At 34.9% G+C, this 18,096-nt stretch overlaps 1 protein-coding gene across 13 annotated transcripts in view; it reads right to left on the bottom strand.

Moving 5' to 3' along the window:
* Positions 1-18,096, bottom strand: part of LOC117569553 (hemicentin-1) — a 232,156-nt gene that overhangs the window by 88,330 nt on the left and 125,730 nt on the right. For 12 of the 13 annotated variants that reach the window (XR_004572264.2, XR_007955035.1, XM_052005556.1 and 9 more), the window contains exon 1: positions 7,605-7,897. The exons of the other annotated variant lie outside the window; for it this stretch is intronic. The gene's annotated coding sequence lies outside the window, so the exon portion shown is untranslated. Of the gene's footprint in view, positions 1-7,604; positions 7,898-18,096 lie in introns of those variants that run through there. 13 annotated transcript variants of the gene reach the window in all.

Below are 18,096 nucleotides of genomic sequence, written 5' to 3'. Positions count from 1 at the left end.
TTAGATCTTTCTTTGATATCTCGGAGACCACTTTTTTAAATTTTAAGGAAGAATATATATGTTGAAAATATGAGTTTATTTTGATTTCAAATAAGATACAAAGGAAATTTAGTCATTTTAGTAATTCCAGCGTCATCAAAACTCTTCAAACAGCTGATAAACAATGAACCAAAAAAGAAACGACGCAGCTCTAGGGGTTACTACTTCAATTTTAAATATTTCTGTAGGGTATTTTTACAGCTCTCTTTTGCCATACATGACATATGGCGGCGAGACAGCTGGGCAGGCCTTAAAACAATGCGCCCCAAAATGCAGACAACAATGCCAGAGTGCAAGCCAAAAATATGATGATGCATGGACGCCAGAGTCACAGTCAGAAACAGACCCAGACCGAGACATAGGAGGAGCTGGGAGTCCTTCGCTTGTTTAGTCTGCAAACAATACGAACTCCAACAGACAACTCCAGTTCCAGACAGTCGGCAAATAAGCAGCGAACGCAAAACACAAAAAAACACAAAAAAATGGGAAGCTAAAAACTATTTCCCTTTTCGTCAGAAGCGAACGAACAACGCCAAAACATCATCATTATAAAGCGAGCATCTGAATTTATGACACATGTCCTCGAGCGCATATGAAAAATATCATTTCGACTGCGTGTGGTAACAGTTTTCCCCCACTTACCCTCCTCTTTTAAGTAGGAGGCGTGTTTTGGCGACGAGGTCCTGCGCCTTTGTTTATGCAGCAATTTATGACATGCAAAGCAGAGGCAAACATATGACAAGGACAATGCCCAAACATGCTCGACCTCTGGTAATACGTTGAGCAAATATTTATGCGGTCGAGCTTATGGCCAAAAACAGGACACAGATCACAAAGCTTCCTCCACACACACAAACTGTCGAGGGTCGTGAGTGTGAAAGCCATTAATATTTTTATTAGGTTTACCCCGAAAATATTATAACGATTGCTGCTGAACTGCTGGACAAACGTTTTTGCTCTCGCTCTCTCTCTCTCTTTCTCTGTTGTTGTTTAATTAGTTACAGGACATTCACACAGATATGCACACACACACATAAACTGACTCACTTCCTGCGAGTCGCACATTGAATATGACAAGCGCATTAATTGCTTTTTTATTTGCTCGCTTTATCGTTGAATCAAACATTGTGTAAGGACATTTTGGAATCGATTTAGTTCATTATAGTTCACTGCGGTCGATAAACAGTTAAAGCAACTAATTAAAGTCGATACGAAATCGACGAGGCCGGGCAATTAATGAAAATAATATACATATGTTTGTCCATTACAGTTCTCCAGAGTCACTTGATTTGTCAATGTGTCAATCAAACCAAGTGCTCGGTTCAGTCTATAACACATTGTTCTCCAGGGGTGCATTTTTTTAAATAATTTCCCTTATTACTTTACGTTGGACTACAAAAGAAATGAGCTCAAAGAGAAGACCTACTTTTCAGTAATTTATTAGAGAGTGTATTGTGTGTTGAATTTATTAGTTTTGTGAACAATAGCGTTGTGTTTTGATAAAGAGTTTGTAACCAACATGTTAGTTTGTTCTATATATGGAATTCAAGTATTTTGTGGGATAACTTCAACTGGAGTAAGAAATAAATAAATAATAAAGCTGCAGTCGAGTGTGCTCGACTTTGAATAAAAGCAAAACAGTGTAGTAATTTTTGAAAATATACCAATTAATACACCGCAAAATACTGAAACTATGCCAAAGGCTATATTTGGTATATTGATATGGTACTTCATTGAAAATACACTAAAAAAGTCTAAAATATACCAGATTGTCAGCCAAAGCAACTAAGAACCCTATTACTAGCGGGTATAACGAATATAAAGAAAGACTTTTCAAAGCTTGAAAACAGTTTTTCAGAGTTGCATCATTAAGTATATTAATTTATTTTGTAGAATTCTCCAACTGGAGTAATAAATAAATATCAAGCCTTTTCAAAACTTATAAAATGGTTTCAGTATCGCATCATCAAGAAAATTCTTTAAGATATTAATTAGAAGGAATCCTGTATAAAGTATTTATAGCATAAATTTACTGCACTTAAATGCAATGCCTAATAAAATATTAGAAGTCAGTGCTATAATAATTTTAATATGAAATAAGAAATCTCATAATAGTTTTAAGATAGTTTAAGTTAAAGTTTCTCAAAAAATAAATTTTTTTATTTGGTTTAAGTCAATTTATATACTTTTAAGTATTCTAACCAATATAGCTTTTAACAACAGCCAAGCTCTTATGTTATTAACCCTATTTTATTGATAAAGAAGCCCGTCTATTTCCCAAGATTAGCTACCGCTACAATTTGCCAATCATTATGCTGTTGCTGCTTCTGCTTCTGTTGCTGTTGCTTCTGCTGCTGCGGGGCGTCGTCAGTTGAAAATGTGAAAATGTGAAAAGGAAGCCCACGCCGTCAGCTGTGGAAACCACTTTGATAAAGAAAATATTCGCAACAATCAAAGGGCAAACAAAAGACGTCAGAACACAGAGTTATTAGAGGGAGAAAGAGTGAAGGGAGTTGTGAGGAGGAGGTAAAGAAAAAGAACGCCAAAAGCGACCCACGAAAGACGACGAAAAAAAATCAAAATGCGCGATGCTTTTTTTTTTTGTAATGTTAATTCTTGATGTTGGGCCTGGGAAAGTGAAAAGAGTGTGTTCTGTTTTCTTATTGCTGTTGCCATCAAGTGTTTTGTTTATTGTTGTTGTTGTTGTCGTCGTTTTTTTGCCTTTGCATAAGAAATGCGCTGCTCAATTGCTGTGAACTCGAGGGGGAGAAAATGTTTTTGTTTCTTGGTCGCGACAGGTGAAGAAGACGTCGACGACGATGCGAAAAGTGTTTATCAAGGCATTTGTTGTGCAGCTTTCAAGCCAGACTGAAAACTCACAAAATAACTAAAGAAAAAACAAGCCAAAGTATTATAGACAAATGCTTATTTTTAGCCATGCGCCGGGTTAACTAAATCTAAATGATGTGCAGTCAAGCCGTAAGTTTGAACAAGTTCCTTAGACTCGTATCTCTTTTTCTCTCGCTCTGAGAGCAGAAAACAACACTTGACCCCTGCATGTTGACCTTACTCATGCGCTTGATTGATTGCACAAACGAAATGGAATACAAAAAGTAAACTAAACACAACGACCTGAGGTCAGGATCCCCATCTAAAGGTATGCTACAAAAATTTCACTTGTCCAGCAATTCCCAATCAAAAATCAACTTAACTCGAACTTGAGTTTCCTCAGCTCGAGTCGAGTCAAGAGTCCAGTTTTGTAATTGTAACAAATGAAGCGAAGTTCTCAGGCATTTTTCATATGGAAAGCCAAGCAGGAAAGTATCCTTCTATCCTTTTCTCTCTCTCTCTCTATCGCTTCCTTTTGCTTGTGGCTGTGTAATGAAGTTGCTATTGAGTTTTCAAGTTGTCTGACTCATGATTTGATTTGCTTCGTTTGCTCTTCAATTGGCTTGTCCAATGATACGACAAACACACAAAACTCTCCACAAATTTTTCCCCAAAAAAATTTAATTGCATTTTACTTACATTTTCTCAGTTTGAAGCTTGTCTCAAATCTCATTTGGCATTTGCATAAATCCATAAAATTGCAAACATTTTGATTGCATATGAGGCATGTATTTGCATATGATTTATAATTTCAAATTTATAATACATAATCATACAGTCAGAGAGAGCGAGAGCAGAGACTATTTTTCGCATAAATTACAGTATTTATTATTGCATTTGTTCCCATTTTTGTCATTGTTTTTGTTTTAGTTTTACTTTTTTTTTGCATCCATAAATTATGTTATATATTTTCAAGATGATTTCAACGCGTTTTTATTGAACAAAAGCCTGTGATTGTTTACGAATTGTGTGAGAATTTATTATTTGTTATAATTAATATTCTGATTTATTAGATTTTTTGTTTATTCTTTTACCTAATTAGCTGCATTTATCAATTCAATTGCATGTAATTTATATTTTACTAAATATTTATTTAGTCTTTTTTGTGTATTACATTCTCAATTGGGTTTTCAATGTGTAATTTATTTAGCATTTAATTTGGTATTTAGGGTATTGTCATATGTATTAAAATTTAGCTTTAAATTTGATTATTTTCTTTAAAAAGTGAAGTATCGAGTTTGTATTCTATTCTCAATTGATGGAGTTTGTAATTTATTTATAATTTCATTAGGATTTATAAAAATGTTGTGACTTTTATATAAGGGGTTTTTTTCCTCCATATTATCATATAATTTATGTTTATAAAATATTTATTTAGTATCGCTTTTTGTGTATTACATTGAGTTTTCAGTGTGTAATTTATTTAGCATTTAATTTGGTATTTAAGTTTTGTTTGTTGGTATTAAATCATTATATAATATTTTAATGCCAAAACCTTTGGCAATAAGTTTGTGTCTTTTTTATTAAAATGTTTGCTCTTGCCTTTAGACTTCGGTATCGCTTATATTTTCATTTACCCATTTTATTGTTGTCTGTAATTTATTTATGGCTTTATATCTATGTTATATATTTATCAGTTCCTTTTTTATTTATTTATTTCAATTATGGTGATAGGTGTTTATATAATTCCTTTTTATTTTATATACATTTTTTTGCTTCTTTCGCATTCATTTAAGTTTTTAAATTTTTCTTTTTTTTAAGTTTTTTATTTTAAATAATTTTATATTTTATTTTTTATGATTTATTCGTTTAACTTTAATCTGTGTGTGTTTTGCTTGTTTCCTTACAAGTATTTGAGTCCTTTCTTAAACGTTATATTCCTTATTATCCCATCACGGTAAAACAAAACAGAAATTCCGAAACTCATTTTTCTCAACTAAAAGAGAGCCTAAATGCTGAGTTGTAGCTGGGCTTAGGATGGCTTGAGAGCCACTTGGTTCCCACTGCACGTAACGCACATTACACGCACCTCAACGAATGCCTCCCTCTCCTTATTTATCCTCCTCCTTCTGCTCCATCTGCTGCTTTGGCTTCCCACATGTGCAACGGCGCGTATAATTCGCAATTTAAATTTTCAAAATAATGTTGTAGGCAGCGTATTTAAATATTTAACGCGCCCAGCGAAAAAATGATCAAAAATACCAAAAATACAAAAAAAGTAAATAAATGCAAACATTTGAGAGACGAGGCCGTTAAAATGACGTTAAGCCAGAGAGTGAGAGAAATGAAATGCAACGTTGCCTTTTATGAGTCGCCTCACGCACAGACACAATGGAGGAGGGTCAAGCATTTAGGCCAGGCCAGGCCAACTGGTGAACTGGTCAACAGTCAGTCAGTTGGCTGCTTGCCAGTTGCCAGTTGCGGAGTTCAGGTTACCATCATCGGGCGGGAACACACACGTGCACTTGTCTCTCGCTCTGCTCCAGCAGCTTCGCTTCAACTTCAGCTCCCGATGCAGAGTCGACGTCGATGTCGTCGTTATTGTCCGCGTCGTCGCATGTGGTCATTAAAGGAATTTCCGTTGTGGTCATCGAACCGTGAATTAAAATGTGCACACAAAATGTGACCATCTCACTCTCTCTTTCTCTCTTTCATAGAGGGAGGATTCGATGAGGACGCGCCACAAAAATGTTACGTTTGTAACCAGAAACAAACGAAATAATAATAAAAAAAAAACGAACTTTGTTTGGTTTGATTCTTGATGCAGGTTGAACTTGGAACAGACCGACAACCAGCAGAACGAGAAACAGGTGGCATTGAAATTTCAGTTAATTTTTTGTTCTCTTCTCGTTTTGAGGGAGAAACAAGAAAAAAGCCACTGAAAATGTCAAATGTGAAATTACGTTTATATCTTTATCGCTTTTTTCCTGGTATTATGAAATTCTATTTACTTTAGCTCATTTAAATACCAGATAATGACTATATATTTTTTATATTCTATGTAATGTTTTATTACTTTTTAATTCAAGCGATAAATTCGCCAACAAATTTTCACCTGTCTATTTAAGAATTGATCACTTTTCTATTATTTGCTTATTTATGCCGTTGTTTTTCCAGTTTTCGCTCAATGATTTAAATGTCATATGGGGACAGCATGTCAGTGCGATATATCGTCTGATTTATGCCTTATATATAGATATGTCTTCCATATGCTTGTCGTTAGAGCAACACATGCAACATTTTGCTGTTTAGTTGAATTTTGCTCATCGATTCGATGAGCAGCAAAAAGCAGACAGCAAATTTTTGTATATACTATATAGACGAACTGGCCGATTTTACTTTTTTCGATTTACATATATTTGTGCCAGGCATGACACATTTTTTTGTTGGTGTGCGAAATGAAAAACAACGTCAGCGACAAACTAAAAATCGTTTCGCGTTATTTTTAAATATTTTGTAGCGGCTATGATATAATTTTGCCGATTTGCTTAGCCGGCGATTTATATATATATATATACAAATATATATAGAACATATATAATGTACATACATACAAATCTATACTATACAAATATATCTAAACATTTTTATTTTCGTTTTCGCTTTTAGCGCAGCAAAATATTTTCAACATTTGCTCATTTTCAAAAAAAAAAAAACTAATATTACAAATAACACACATTATTTTATTTTGGTTTGTTCTCTTTGTTATTGTTGTTGTCGTTGACAACAGTTTTATGTGTTCGATTTACTTTTAGCTGTGACATAAATTTATGCTGAATTCTGTCGCCGAATTTTCTATTTCGTCTGTGAGTTATTACAAGACAAACATAATGCAAAAGGTCGCACAAGTTATTTATTCGATTGCTTGAAAAAATATTTTTTCACGTTGAAAACTTGTTTTTTCCTTTTCGTTTATAAATATTTAGCTCATTCTCCAAATGCACCGGAAATTGTTTTCAAGGGCGAACTTTGATGTGTTGTCCATATTTTTAATGTTTTTTTTATTAATAATTCCGAATATATCATTTTTTGTTCAATTCCAAACATTTGTTTGGATTTGTGGAGGTTTTGGAAAATGGTGTATTATTAGTTTTTCTTTTATTTCTTTTTCCTATTTTTGGAGTATATCCTAACTTTCGCAAAATTAAATTATTTAATTTTAATTTTCGTTTCACAATTCTTGTATAAAACATTTGATTTCATATTCATTATATGAATAATATTCTTTAATATTTCAATGAAATTTTGTTTCATTATTTTCGTGTATTTCAATAATTATTATAACTTTGAATTTTTTTATAGATTATATTTATAAATTTATTATTTATAAATTTGTAAATATTTATATATTTTTAATAGATATTTATTTATTTCTGTAATATTATTTCTGTATTATATCTGTAAATTTGTTCTTGAATTTATCATATTATTTTTTTATTGAGGCTATAATTTTCTATATTTATAAGAGGGATTTAATTATTGATATATATTCATTCCGATTTGAATTATTGCTTAAGATATTTTAAGTAGCTATTTGGCTGCTTATATTTTGCAATTTTACTTTTGAGTTATAGCTGTGATTTTCCTCTTGAATTTTGTCATATTATTTCTTGTGGTATATTAGCTTTAGCTGCTTTTCAAATTTTCATTTTCGTTTTCGATTTTCTTTTGCTTACTTTCACATAGCTGAGTATATCTGTGCACAACTCAAAATTTAAATTTATTTTTATAGATTTTCTTTTCTTTTTTGTTGGTTGTTTAGTTCACACGCGCGCTGATTACTGCCAATTGTTGTTTTGGTAGCGGATGCTGTTTTGGCCAGGCCAAAAAGTGTCAACAACGTCAGAGACAAAAATTCGCTTCGAGTCGAGTTGCGAGTTGCTTTTTGCTGGTCGTGAAAGGCGAGCGAAAGAGACGCGCGCGCTTTTTGGGGAATCGTCCACGTACTCGACGCACGACGTTCAAAATGAAACTGAAATCCACTTGATGGCTGAAAAGGCAGCCAAAGCCAAAGAGTCGACGACGGCGACGACGATGGCGACGGTGGCGTCGGCAGCGCAGTTGGCAGCACAGACAACCGGCTGCAGAAAAGCCACCCCTAAGTGCCAGCCACGCGAAATGTTGCCGGCTGCGTTGGCGTTGGCGCTGACGTCGACTGTGACGTCGCTGTTGCTGTTGCTGTCGCTGTTGCCTTGTCTTACAGCTGACGTCGCTGTAGCAGCAGCAGCAGCAGCAGCGTTGTTGGTCAAGTGTTTCAAGCGTTTCGAGCGCCACAAACACAGTTAGAGCCACAGCCACATTCATAGCCACATGTTTCCCGTCGTTTGTAGACTTTTTCCGTTATTATTGTTGTTGCTGTTGTTGTTGTTGTTGTCTCTGCTATACATTTGACTTTGGCATCTGCGGGCAGAGCGTTTCCTTTCTGTCTGGATTTCGAATATAGCTGTTGTTATTTGTTGTTGGCCCGGTTTTCATCTGCGCATAATTTGATTACTTGATCTTACATTTTGTGTTGATGAAATATGTTTGCTTTTATGGCCTGAATTCAATTGTTGCCAATAAATTTATACGCAAACAGTTGTCTACTATTTGCCGCTTGCGCGCTTGACCGCCTAATTGACGTGTTGTGCGCTACAAATTAAGATTTACATGCATTTAACGGCGCACACAAAACATATTCAGACACTTGTTTCTTGGCCAACATCAAGTACATTAGCCAATAACAACATCTTATAAGAAGGCAATTAACTCAGCGAATGATCTCTACTATGCTTATGCGAGACCAGTTTGTGTAAACATATTATGATAAATTGAATTATTCCTAATCAAGTTTTTACGACCATAATTCTTGATAATTAAAATCCCCAGGAAGCCATGTTTTTAATTTTACTATATTTGCGCATTGCTAAAATTTTACTGAAAATTGCTTTTCGCTAATTTAGAAAAATTAAATATTATTTATTTCTATAATATTTCATAATTCAATAAATAGCCTTTTTCTTGAAATAATATTTATCTCTATAATGTTTCATAATTTAACATTGTGATGTATTCTAAATTTATCTATTTGATTTAGCGAGTGATGTAATACGCTTACACTTTTTAGATTTTAAACGGATTATAAATAATCTTTTCTTTTTATTATACTTGTGACATGATTTATATAATATTCAATAATAATCAACTATATGGTGGGAATGGAAGCTATTGGCAACAATTTTAAAATATTGTATAGAAATTCTACGCTCACAAGTCATAGTTACATTTTAGATATCTTTAAAAGCTTATAAATCTATTTAACTCAATTTAAGTTAAAAAAAAAAAACTATTTCATACTATATCGATGATTTAATGCTGAAACTATAAACTTTAATATACCACAATCGAATACCACATTCAATATTACTTGCTTATATGTTGTACTACTAACTGGGGCAATTGAGTACAAGGAAATCCATATACATATATCTATATAGTATTTACATACAAATCTATGTATATATAAATTTGGCCAAACCATTAAGACTCAACGGCGCAAATCTAAACAGCCAAAATATTTACACAACACACAAAATGTGCTCAATGAACTACAAATTGGATCCGAGAATACCGACCGACCGCTGGGTGGATGAATTACAGATGTGATCTATAAGCTAGACGAGTGAGGAGGAGAAGACAACCTATGGCAAAGATTTCAAGTTCAGCGATAAAAATATCAACGCTAATGTTCCGATTGACATCAAAAGTTGTGGGAAATATTTGGGTCACAGACAAAACAGACATTAATTAGCCGAAAATGCTGGAAAAACTAAGAAATATGCATAGATATTTGAGACAAAAGAGGGCAGCGACATCAACAGAGAGAGAGAGAGAGGGATAGAGAGAGAGTGCGACATGCGAATTTATATGCATGGGATTTATTTTTGGCGCTTGAAAACGCACTGAAACCTCCAAAAAGGACAAGGCACAGACACACAAGAGCAAAAGACGACGGCAAAGAGAATAAGAATGTGAGTGTAAATGAGAATGAGAACGAGAATGACAACGGCAAAAGCTGGCCGGCGGCCAAAACAAAAGTACGCACGCAGATAAAACGCCAGATACTCTACATAGTCCATAACTCTACACAACTGAGCGAGAGAGCGAGCGAGAGCCAGAGAGGCAAAAGCAGCCAAGAGAGAACGCAGCGTCGCAGTCAGCGTCAACCGCAGTCGCCGCAGCAGCAGCAGCAGCAGAGGCAGCGCGGCAGCAAGTGGCGAATGAGCGTAGCAAAACAAAGACGGCAAACAAGCAGCGTCTTCTTGTATTACAAAAGGTGGCGGCAAAACTGAGGCAACGCCGTCTGACACCTGTGAGTATGTTGTCGCCCCCTCTCGCTCGCACTCACTCGCACTCTGCCACACGACTCGTTTATTAATGAGACATGAGGCGGCTGCTGCTGTTGTTGCTGCCGTTGTTGCTGTTGCTGCTGCTGCTCTTGCCACGCGCCCTCGCGCTGAGGCAGGTGTCTGAACAGGTAGCTGAGCAAGAGGCAATCTACTATAAATGCACTGAGAAAAATAATCGTATCTTATAGAAGAACCGGAAGTAAAGATTGAGTGTAATAATATTTCACTAAAATTCACGTATTCATAATCTTTCGTAGACGTATCTTTATGTATGTATCTTTTACAATTATTAAATAAATAAAATATTAAGGTAATATAGTATTTTTTATGATTTTTTTAAATGTTGATTTAAGGAAAAATGGAATTATATTTGAGCAATTAAATATTTTTTATTTACTTATTATTATTTTTATCGCTCAGTACAAAATACCTTTTCTCATCAAGAATTTCTTCAATCCAAAAACATATTTTATTTCAAAAAATTAATTTCTTTAATCCTTAGAACTCATAAGCTGAGCAATGCAATATAATAAAAAATAATTTTAAAGTTTTAGTTTAAAATTAATTAGTTCTAATTAGAGATTTGAACTGTTTGCAATCACAGTTGAATGAAAATTGAATTTTAAACTAAGAATTCATAGTTTTTTTTTTATTTCATATATCATATTTCCTAGAACTTGGTTCTATTTTACAATTCTTTCAAGATAGCGAATCTAATTTTAAAATAAGAATTCTAAAAATCATATTTTGTATTTCCTCGAACTTGGTTACATCTTATAATTCTCAGTGTACGCTCAGGTATCGCAACCAATACGATTCGAAGTAGCCCTCGACGTTGTGTAATTGAGTGTGTTGCTGACTCTTTTATTATTTATGTATTTTCATTTTATTCGCTATCGTTTTGCTGGCCCTTTTCTGTTATTGTTTTTCTCTCTCTCTCTCTCCCACTCTCTCTTGCTCTCTTTCTGCTTAATCCTGGCAAGTGTCCATGCAAAGCAGATGCTGAATATTTTGGTACAGAGTCCGAATTCAATACGTTTTCCTGAGCAGCTGTTCAGACTTTTTCTTAGCCTTTTTTCAGCTTCCTTTATTGATTTCATTGTATTCACCTGTGGGAACAGGTGTTGTTGGCCAGATGACTGTGTGATTGAGATGCTTAACAGCATAACATATGAGCCAAAAGAGGTTTTACTTTATACGCAAAGTCAACTTGATGTGGCCCAAAGTGTGGCAAGAAGCAGTAGAAATAAGATTCCTTTTTATTTTGTGTTGTTTGTTTTTGTTGTGTAATTAGAAACACGCAAAAGCTGACATTAGAGCTTAAGAAAAGTCAAGGACAAGCACATACAAAGCGTATAATAATAATAAGAATAAACTACAAATGAGAGACAGGCTAGAAAATACTCTGTAAATTGGGTTGAGAATTATTTTGAATGTACATTTAAATTTTTAATTAAATATTTCATTGGATATATAAATATAAATCTATTTGAATTCAAATCTTTTAAATATTTCATTGTATGAATAGAAAAATTTTAATTTATCTTGAATTTTTACATTTATAATAGGAAAAATATTCTCAGTTTTAATTTTTTTCCTAACTTAAACTTAAACTTAAATAAATTAGTTGATGATTGTTAAATTGACACAAATGTTTCATTGCATGAAATATATATTATATTTCAATAGAAATAATTTCCTTTTTCTTTTTAAATTGGAAAATTCTAATACCAAAGATGTTACTTAAGTACTCTTAACACATTCAAATAATACTAAACAAAGATAAACATTTATTTCTATATTTTGATTACGAAGAAATTCATCTTCTGCACATATAAATAATATAGAATGTGAAGCTAAACTATTTTGTGAATTGTATTTCCGTTTTCATATCCTCTCCTTCATTTATTATGCCCATAGGGTATAATATTATGTTATTAACATACTAATCCAGTATCAGACAGCAGAACCGCACTAATTATTTTCTGCTTGGCTGTAAATACGCGTAATTAACTCAAGTAGCTTGAATATCTTAGCCGAGGAGCAGTTCCTTGACCTACACCAACCACAAAAGTGCGGGTCTTTTGGCTCTTGCTAAGCTACTTTTGGGGCCACTCTTAACTGGGCCCCGTCGATTCATTTGTAGACTGCACACGTAGTTAACCTCTTAACGGGCTAATTCAATTGCCGCAAAATGAGAATTTAACTTTTAAACCTCCTCTCCACATCTCTGTTGCTTGGAGAAAACTCCAACAATTTTTTGTTGTTTTTTTTTGCGACACGCAAAACGAAATTGTGCAAGTGAAAAACTTGCCAAAAGCCAACGAAAATGCCGTGAAAATTAAGAAAAGCTGAGACTACCACGCAGACAAAGTCGCCGTCGTACCTGGGATTCGTTTCTCATTTGCCTGCAAAGGAAAGGAGAAGGATAAAGGAAGGAAGTAAGGAAGGGAAAGCAAAGTGAGGGTGTTGAAAATGTGTGCGATATGTCTGCAGAGTTTTCAGAGGTTGTCGAGCGAAATGTTGGCAATGTTCGCGCTTCGTTAGCTTTAATTTCAGTCATTTGCAGCGACGATTTCAGGAAAGCCAAGCTAAAGGCTGGCCAGGACCAGACGCCGTTAAAACCCAAATAAAGCGAAGCAAAACCCGTCGCGACATTTTCACGAATCAAGACGCAACACACCAAGGAAAAGCGAACATAATACTACAACCAGAAAGCACCCACAACTTTCGCTCTCGCTGGGGACAAACAGAGACGTTGTTGCACCTTCTTCCACACAGCCCCGTTCCTCTACACAACACAGAACTCTCGACTCTCGCTTAATATTTAATGACCAGTGGAGTCGAGCAGAAGTTGGGAGTTGTGTTTTTGGGCTTGAATGTAGTCGAAAAGTCTCGTGCGCTGTAATTGCAAAATGTTTTGCCATGGAATTTTATTTACATTTTCCATGAGCTGCAGAAAACTCCTAGGACTTGCCTTAGACCGCGTCGGTTGAAGCCTGAAGTCGTTTGCCTTGGACCCCTTGTTCCTCTCTCTCTCTCTCTCTTTCCCACACTCTATCTCCTTCTCTTCCTCGACGTCTGACTGAATTCCAATGCGAATTCGTTTCATTTGAAAGCTTTTCATTTCTGCCAGCCAGCCGCGTTTTGTTTCCTCTTCTCCTTTTTCCCACTTTCCTCTCTCTCTCCTTCTCTGTCCCATAATGAAGTGTACGAATTTGCTAAAAAGCTGGATTTCCGTTTCCATGTCTCTTCCTCTTCCTGCATGTGCGTTTCTTAACGAGTTTAGCTTCGTGTAGAACGCGAACAGCTTCAGCTTCAGCTTCAGCTACAGCAAAAGGCTTAGCAAATGTTGTTTGTGAAATTGTGTAAAAAAAAAAAGAAGAACGTCCTGGTTTATGCAGTGCAGTGTTGAGTGCAACGGCTGCCAACTCATCCAAAATATGGCTGGAAAAAAGAGTAAAGTGAAGCATAACCTTGTGAGAAGCTTCTTCTTTTCTTTTTTTTGCCATGTGGCTAATGAACATCTGAGCTGAGCTGAGTTGTGAGATAGGAAAAAAAAAACTGGCAAAAGGCAAAGGGAAAAGAGCACAAACGGAAATTCTATGTTAACCAAATTGGGTCAAGCAGGAAAACACACGAAAATCGAATCGAATATATCTGACTGAGTGTGTGTTTGTGTATGTGAGTGTGTGTTTGTGGTTGTGTGTGGTTGGGAAACTGGAAATTCCGAGCTTATGCTGTAGATTCCATAAATAATCAAATCAAATGGAATATGACCAGACTTCTTAGCAAGGCCAATGATTGTGTGTTATTTAAGAACGAATTCCTAATTTCTGACAACGAATCTTTGAGTGCTGAACAGTTGGGCTTAAATAAACATTTAAGATTGGGTAGCTTATTAAAGTTGTAGTTTAAAGGTTGGTTAGCTTGAAATGCCTTATTTTGTAGAACAATAGTAATTTGAACATATATAAATTATATATAATAACTGTAGCCTAGAATTGAATTCTATGGTAAAATGATGAAGCCAGAGCCACTAAGACTTTCAATGTACAATATAATACATATATAACATAGTCCAACAGCTTTTATAAAGATAGACATTTAAATATATAACAACACTTAGTATATTAAATTAAAAACATTATTTGTTGTACATTTTAATGTTTATATCTTCAAGAGTTACTTTTGAATATCTATCTAAGATAAACTTTATATAATCTTCGACATATTTTCATCATCATTATATGAGTACTTATTTGTATTACCTTTTATTCATAAAAACTCTTTCTTGATTAACTTGTCTTATTTTATTTTCCTTTCGTCTAGTTATTCAGATATTTAAACGTAGTCTGCACTTTATTTAAATTATTTTTTATCCAATTATCCTAATTAACTCTTTTAGTAGCAAATGATTTTCATTCGTTAATCTGCAATTTCAATTACTTTTCTTTCCTCTAATTATTCCCTTTTTTTAGCGAACCCAATTGTCAAGTTTCCTACTTCAATTCCTTACAAATCCAAATGATGTTGTTTCTCGAACTCATTCAAATCAGTGAGTCTCATATCAATCAGCTTTCGTTGGCTCGTTGATTGTTTGCCATGCGCTTTTCTCTTAATTGAAGTTCTTTAGAATACTCATACTATGTAACTATGTTATATATATTTTAATTTTCCTTGCGCAAAATAACATCTAATCAAACTCGCGAGAGAGTGAGACAAAGCTCCAAACACAGGAGCATGCAATCCTTTTGTTGCACTTCCTTGCCCGCTCCCCGTGACAATAAAACCCCCCGCGTTTGCCTTTGCAACCGTCTGGCGTTCGTTAGTCTTCAATCTAAACCAATTGTTCTATCGCTTGCAATTGTTCAGCAGTCTGTAACCAGAACACATGTCAAAGTGAGACAAAGACAGCATGAGAAAGTGAGAGAGAGAGGGGAAGGGAGGTCAGGCTAGAGAGAAGGACATGGCCACTGGCGGTTGACATGATGACGTGTGTAATGAGCAAACAAATACGCGCGTTGCAGCCAAAGTAAAAGGCAAAAATAGAATGGGGGAAATGGGGGAAAAAAAAGGGAAAAATTGTAAGTACAAATACAAATAAATAATAAAAGCAAATACGAGTACCGAGCACAACAATAACAATGCCTGCCTGACATATCCTGCAGCAATCCCGCAACAGCAACAACAACAACAACAGCGAGGGGAAGGAAAAAAAATCACTAATGAATCCGGCGAATGTTTTTAGCTACAACTTCACGTTGCAGTTGCATGCGAAATGCGGCAAAACGGGGATCTGGAATGAATGGAAAATGAAATTGTTGCCAGTTGCTGCCAGTTGAACGTGGAGAGGACAAAGAGTGAAGCCTCTCGAGAAGAACAAAACACAAAAAAAAGAATGAGAAAATACGGAAAATACTGCGCTTTTAATCCCTAATGTCAGTTCACGTTCAATGGAGTCGAGTTCGAGCTTCTGCTGCTGCTGTTGCCTGTCTCTCTCTCCCTCTCTCTTTCTCTCTCTCTCTCTCTCTCTGTTGTTCTCGGTTCTCTGTTCTGTGGTCGCCGCTCTGCCATTTCTTTTGCCAACTCTTTGGCGACCTTTTCATATTATTTTCTATTTTGCTGCCGTTACACATTGCAACGGATGCGCTGCGTCCGGCGCTTGTTGCCGGAAAAATAACTCGACAACAGCAACAACGAAAAAATTCCCCCGTTGTTGACTCGTTGTTTATTTAATTAAAAATGAAAACAATGCATGTATACGTAATCCGCTACCTAACCAACTCCTAACTTTAATAAACACAAGTAATTACAATGTAATTATTAAAAAAAAGAAAATTCTGCTGCTCTTTGAAAATTAAATTTAGTTTTAAATATTTTTTTAAGATTTCGCATTTTGTTAGAAATTAAAAACATTTAATACATTCTTTCTCCGTTGTTTTTTTCTACATTTTAGTCTTTTAATTTTTGCTTTTATTTTTTTTTTGTTTTTGGCTAAGTATAAGCATTATTTGCTGCACTCAAATTTTATATTTATTCTATTTTTTTTTGGGAGCCCCAACATTATGCAAATTGTTGTGCGGTTGGTAAATAATTTCATGTGCCTCCCCTCTCATCACACACAGCAAGCTGAAACGTCGCTTGGCTGCCTCATTTGAATGTAAAAAGGATTAAAGTTTTCGTTAAGGGGTAGGGGAGGAGAGAACTTTGTAAGCGGTGGGCGTGGTCTCGTTCTCTCGGTCTTGACTATGAAGTACGCTCCTTATGCCAATCGGAAGTTGAAGTAATTGTTAAAATTGCACATTTGTGTGCTTTAATTGTTCAAAATTATGCAGAGGCCTAACGAAACTTGGCCAAGAGGGGGACGAACTTGGAGGGTTGTCCAAAAAACTTTTTGGAAGAGGGTGCTGGAAACGACCAAGCAGGCGCTTGTTGTTTTTATGAGTAACTGGGGAAAGGCACAGGGGCTGCAATGTTGGTTTAAAGTGGAGAGAAAGTAAGAAATTAAAAAGAAAGCAACAAATTGTGGGAGCTTCCCTTTCGTTAAAGTTTATGAAGCATATCTGTCTGCTAGGTATTTTTGTCTATCAATCAAATGGTAATTAGTAGCTGCCTGTTGTAGCACTTCTTAGCTGATTGCTACAACACTTTAACTGGTAGCTATGAAAATACTGTAGAGAACCTTAAAAGACTGGTTTATAAATAAATTCTTTTCTATTTTCATCCAAAAACAACACAGAGAGTAGAACTAAAAAAAGAATAACTGCTAGCAACAATTTAAGGAGAAGAAAATCTGTAAAATAAAAGATAAAAACAGGAATCAAAATGTACCAGGTTTCATTTAATGCAACTTTTGAAGCACAGCTGCCTGCTAGGTAACTATTATATTTAATGGTAATTAGTTGCTGCATGTTATAGCATCCTTTAGCTGATTGCTAAAACACTTTAAGTAGTTGCTTAGAAAATTCTTCAAATTATGGAGATATTTGAAAAGTCTAGTTTAAAGATAAATTCTTGATTATTTGCAACCAAAAATGGTACAATAAGTAGAAAACTTAGTAGGAATTAAAAATTATGTAAGGAAAGTAAAATAAAGAAATAAATTTATGGAGTTTCCTGCTAGAAAACTTTGTCTATCAATTAAATGATAATTAAATGCTGGCTGCTGTGTCACTTCATAGCTGAATGCTACATAACTTCAAACTACCGATAATTATGTGCTCGCCGATAAAGCTGACTCTTACAGCACAAGTATACTATAAATTATTATCTGGCTGCTATAACACTTCATAGCTGGCTGCTACAGAACTTTAGCTGGTAGAAACTACAATGTTTGTAGATTAGACTTAAACTCGGTTCTACTTCCATAAAAATAACACAAAAACGTATTTTTAATACTGCATAATTGGTTTAACGTTGAAATAGTTTAATTTATGCTGCAAAGCAACCTTGCAGCAAGGTTAATCAAATCATAAATAGATTCTAAATTTATGATCTCTGGGCGTTGTGGAAGATTTTTTAAGTACTTGGCAAAGTAAAAGTGGCCTCGAGGCGAAGACGTCAGCCGTAATCAAAGCAAAGTACATGTAAGATTTATGATTTCGTTGAGAAAAAGCAAAACGAATAAGAAACAAACAAATGGGAATACGAAATTGTTGTAAAAGCAACTCCTACTCATCTATTTCATGCCAACTGTGTGTATCGTTCTGTCTCGCTCTTTATAAACAACTTTAATGCTCTCAAAGCCGATGCCAATGGGCAGACAACAAGAGCTCAT

The sequence above is a fragment of the Drosophila albomicans genome, chromosome 3, assembly GCF_009650485.2.
Source record: "Drosophila albomicans strain 15112-1751.03 chromosome 3, ASM965048v2, whole genome shotgun sequence".
Classification (NCBI taxonomy): Eukaryota; Metazoa; Arthropoda; class Insecta; order Diptera; family Drosophilidae; genus Drosophila; species Drosophila albomicans.
This window is presented reverse-complemented; position numbering and strand designations above follow the sequence as displayed.